General features: G+C 53.0%; 1 non-coding gene across 1 annotated transcript in view; it reads right to left on the reverse strand.

Annotated features, from left to right (window-relative positions):
- Positions 1-1638, reverse strand: part of LOC126129274 (small subunit ribosomal RNA) — a 1909-nt gene extending 271 nt beyond the window's left edge. Inside the window, exon 1 of the ribosomal RNA XR_007527236.1 lies at positions 1-1638. This exon is cut by the window's left edge and continues 271 nt beyond it. This is a non-coding gene — a ribosomal RNA (small subunit ribosomal RNA).
- Positions 1639-5000: the final 3362 nt, after the last annotated feature.

The raw sequence follows: 5000 nt of genomic DNA on the forward strand, positions 1-5000 counted from the left end.
AAGGAGGTTCAGCGGGTTACCCCGACCTTTCGGCCTAGGAAGACACGCTGATTCCTTCAGTGTAGCGCGCGTGCGGCCCAGAACATCTAAGGGCATCACAGACCTGTTATTGCTCAATCTCGTGCGGCTAGAAGCCGCCTGTCCCTCTAAGAAGAAAAGTAATCGCTGACAGCACGAAGGATGTCACGCGACTAGTTAGCAGGCTAGAGTCTCGTTCGTTATCGGAATTAACCAGACAAATCGCTCCACCAACTAAGAACGGCCATGCACCACCACCCACCGAATCAAGAAAGAGCTATCAATCTGTCAATCCTTCCGGTGTCCGGGCCTGGTGAGGTTTCCCGTGTTGAGTCAAATTAAGCCGCAGGCTCCACTCCTGGTGGTGCCCTTCCGTCAATTCCTTTAAGTTTCAGCTTTGCAACCATACTTCCCCCGGAACCCAAAAGCTTTGGTTTCCCGGAGGCTGCCCGCCGAGTCATCGGAGGAACTGCGGCGGATCGCTGGCTGGCATCGTTTATGGTTAGAACTAGGGCGGTATCTGATCGCCTTCGAACCTCTAACTTTCGTTCTTGATTAATGAAAACATACTTGGCAAATGCTTTCGCTTCTGTTCGTCTTGCGACGATCCAAGAATTTCACCTCTAACGTCGCAATACGAATGCCCCCGCCTGTCCCTATTAATCATTACCTCGGGTTCCGAAAACCAACAAAATAGAACCGAGGTCCTATTCCATTATTCCATGCACACAGTATTCAGGCGGGCTTGCCTGCTTTAAGCACTCTAATTTGTTCAAAGTAAACGTGCCGGCCCACCCAGACACTCAATAAAGAGCACCTTGGTAGGATTTCAACGGGGTCCGCCTCGGGACGCACGAACACGCACGAGGCGGTCGCACGCCTTCGGCTCGCCCCACCGGCAGGACGTCCCACGATACATGCCAGTTAAACACCGACGGGCGGTGAACCAACAGCGTGGGACACAAATCCAACTACGAGCTTTTTAACCGCAACAACTTTAATATACGCTATTGGAGCTGGAATTACCGCGGCTGCTGGCACCAGACTTGCCCTCCAATAGATACTCGTTAAAGGATTTAAAGTGTACTCATTCCGATTACGGGGCCTCGGATGAGTCCCGTATCGTTATTTTTCGTCACTACCTCCCCGTGCCGGGAGTGGGTAATTTGCGCGCCTGCTGCCTTCCTTGGATGTGGTAGCCGTTTCTCAGGCTCCCTCTCCGGAATCGAACCCTGATTCCCCGTTACCCGTTACAACCATGGTAGGCGCAGAACCTACCATCGACAGTTGATAAGGCAGACATTTGAAAGATGCGTCGCCGGTACGAGGACCGTGCGATCAGCCCAAAGTTATTCAGAGTCACCAAGGCAAACGGACCGGACGAGCCGACCGATTGGTTTTGATCTAATAAAAGCGTCCCTTCCATCTCTGGTCGGGACTCTGTTTGCATGTATTAGCTCTAGAATTACCACAGTTATCCAAGTAACGTGGGTACGATCTAAGGAACCATAACTGATTTAATGAGCCATTCGCGGTTTCACCTTAATGCGGCTTGTACTGAGACATGCATGGCTTAATCTTTGAGACAAGCATATGACTACTGGCAGGATCAACCAGGGAGCTGCGTCAACTAGAGCTGAGCAGCCGGCCGCCCGGGAGTGTGTCCCAGGGGCCCGCGCGAACACGCAAGCGTCCGCTCAATTATTCTGCAAACAGGAGGAGGCTGAGCTCCCCTGCACAATACACCTCGAAACCCTCTCAGGTCCCGGCGGCGCGCAGCGCCGTCCTAAGTACTTGGTCGGGTTCGAGAGAGGCGCAATCGCCCGGAGTTAGGCGAGTAGACGCTTTAGGTGCGACCACCCGTGCTCCCAACTGAGCTTGCCGCTGCCGACAGAGGCCCGGGAGCGTGCTGTCGTGGCATTGCCGGCGGGAGACAACACGCGCCACCTACGGTGACCGGCAGCTCCAACGCCAGCGCCACAGAAGGGCAAAGGCCCCACGTGGGTGCCGAAGCGAACTCTCCCAGCACAGCGCACGTGCCAACACGTCTGCACAACTGCGATACAAACCACCAGCGAGAACCGCTGGGGCGACCGAGCAGCAGACGGCGTCGCGGCGCCGAGTGCCGGGCGGCGGCGCATCCTCAACGCACACAGTCCTCAGTCGGACCAGCACACTGCAGATGTCCACCGCGCTTCGCACCGGGCCCGCGAGGACCCACTTTGGCCGCCCGGCGCCGCGCGCAGGGTGCCCCGGCGCGCAGCTGCGCCGCCTGCCGCGTCCGTCGGCCGGCGCGCCTGCCACTGGGCGCCCCCACCAGCCGGCTGTAGCGCGTGCGCCCACGCACCGCGCGGCCAGCACGCCGGGCGGCCCCCCCTCACCGGCCGGGGACGGTCCCACCCAGCCACCGCCGCGTATCGCTTCACACACAGATTTGCCCTTACTGATTTACCTCCAGCAACAACAACCGCACCACAATGGGTTTACCAGTTGTTCATTTGCGTAACGTCACCAGCAAACGTAGACGTCCATCCCAGTTTGCAAATGCAACGATTATTGCATACCTGTCTGTTAGGTGCCACGACACACTACGTCTGCCCACATACACGCAACAAAATGTGCACGACTAGAGAACACGTGGGAGGTGGCCCCCTACGTATGCGATGTCCATTACGACACCGACTGTCAACCAGCATCTGTACCATGTCGCAGATGTGGAACGCGGTGCACCATGCTATCACACTGTGTGAGAAGAGACGACTACGTTTGAATACACGCGCCACTACATCAACAGACGGCTCATGCTGATCGCCATCCAGGGCGTCCGTTACTCCCACACGTCTCTATGGCGTACCACACTGCAATGTAGCTGTTATGGGGAGACGGCACGTGGCTGAGTGCACAACATTTGGACCGTATGGTTCGCTGTTGTTGGGCGCAGTCGTTGTACGGTCACACATGTGCCACAGCGTATCATTCAGTACATACGGACCTATGTGCAGTACAATGTGAGGGTTAAGCTTACGACATCAGCGGACAGTGGACACAGGCCGTACCACGACGTAGACTGAGCGCTTCGACATGCGAATGCCAGTGAACAGCTGCGAAGGGCATTGAACACGCAAGCACCTGAACGACCAGCGTGCGAAGGCAGGGGGGGGGAGGGGGGGGCGATGTACATCCTGCAGTCGTCCACATTACAGTGTACAGCGGGAGCATGTAAAAAGTAAGCAACACTTGCGAAGTGTTGAACATGAAACGATACACAAGAGGGTGGGCGGTGCGAGTAGCGAACTATATTCAGAGGGTTGTGGTTAGACAACACTAGATTAATGTAACGTGTCATATGCCAATTACAGAGCAGGTTAAGGCACAACGTGGGTTAGGTTAAGGCACAACGTGGGTTAGGTTAAGGCACAACGTGGGTTAGGTTAAGGCACAACGTGGGTTAGGTTAAGGCACAACGTGGGTTAGGTTAAGGCACAACGTGGGTTAGGTTAAGGCACAACGTGGGTTAGGTTAAGGCACAACGTGGGTTAGGTTAAGGCACAACGTGGGTTAGGTTAAGGCACAACGTGGGTTAGGTTAAGGCACAACGTGGGTTAGGTTAAGGCACAACGTGGGTTAGGTTAAGGCACAACGTGGGTTAGGTTAAGGCACAACGTGGGTTAGGTTAAGGCACAACGTGGGTTAGGTTAAGGCACAACGTGGGTTAGGTTAAGGCACAACGTGGGTTAGGTTAAGGCACAACGTGGGTTAGGTTAAGGCACAACGTGGGTTAGGTTAAGGCACAACGTGGGTTAGGTTAAGGCACAACGTGGGTTAGGTTAAGGCACAACGTGGGTTAGGTTAAGGCACAACGTGGGTTAGGTTAAGGCACAACGTGGGTTAGGTTAAGGCACAACGTGGGTTAGGTTAAGGCACAACGTGGGTTAGGTTAAGGCACAACGTGGGTTAGGTTAAGGCACAACTTGGGTTAGGTTAAGGCACAACGTGGGTTAGGTTAAGGCACAACTTGGGTTAGGTTAAGGCACAACTTGGGTTAGGTTAAGGCACAACTTGGGTTAGGTTAAGGCACAACTTGGGTTAGGTTAAGGCACAACTTGGGTTAGGTTAAGGCACAACTTGGGTTAGGTTAAGGCACAACTTGGGTTAGGTTAAGGCACAACTTGGGTTAGGTTAAGGCACAACTTGGGTTAGGTTAAGGCACAACTTGGGTTAGGTTAAGGCACAACTTGGGTTAGGTTAAGGCACAACTTGGGTTAGGTTAAGGCACAACTTGGGTTAGGTTAAGGCACAACTTGGGTTAGGTTAAGGCACAACTTGGGTTAGGTTAAGGCACAACTTGGGTTAGGTTAAGGCACAACTTGGGTTAGGTTAAGGCACAACTTGGGTTAGGTTAAGGCACAACTTGGGTTAGGTTAAGGCACAACTTGGGTTAGGTTAAGGCACAACTTGGGTTAGGTTAAGGCACAACTTGGGTTAGGTTAAGGCACAACTTGGGTTAGGTTAAGGCACAACTTGGGTTACATTGCGGTACAAATTGCGTTACATTGCGGTACAAATTGCGTTACATTGCGGTACAAATTGCGTTACATTGCGGTACAAATTGCGTTACATTGCGGTACAAATTGCGTTACATTGCGGTACAAATTGCGTTACATTGCGGTACAAATTGCGTTACATTGCGGTACAAATTGCGTTACATTGCGGTACAAATTGCGTTACATTGCGGTACAAATTGCGTTACATTGCGGTACAAATTGCGTTACATTGCGGTAGAAATTGTGGTACAAATTGCGTTACGAATTTGGTTAGGTTAAGGTGCAAAATGGGTTAGGTTAAGGTGCGAAATGGGTTGGATTACAGTACACAACGTGGTAAGAGAGTGTGTTGTTGGGGGGGGGGGGCCGAGGTTCGTTGGTAGTGATCATTGTAAGTGAATGTCTGAGGCAGCGTCAGTATGTCACAGCAGTTATGTC

Source organism: Schistocerca cancellata, unplaced genomic scaffold, assembly GCF_023864275.1.
Source record: "Schistocerca cancellata isolate TAMUIC-IGC-003103 unplaced genomic scaffold, iqSchCanc2.1 HiC_scaffold_529, whole genome shotgun sequence".
Taxonomy (NCBI): Eukaryota; Metazoa; Arthropoda; class Insecta; order Orthoptera; family Acrididae; genus Schistocerca; species Schistocerca cancellata.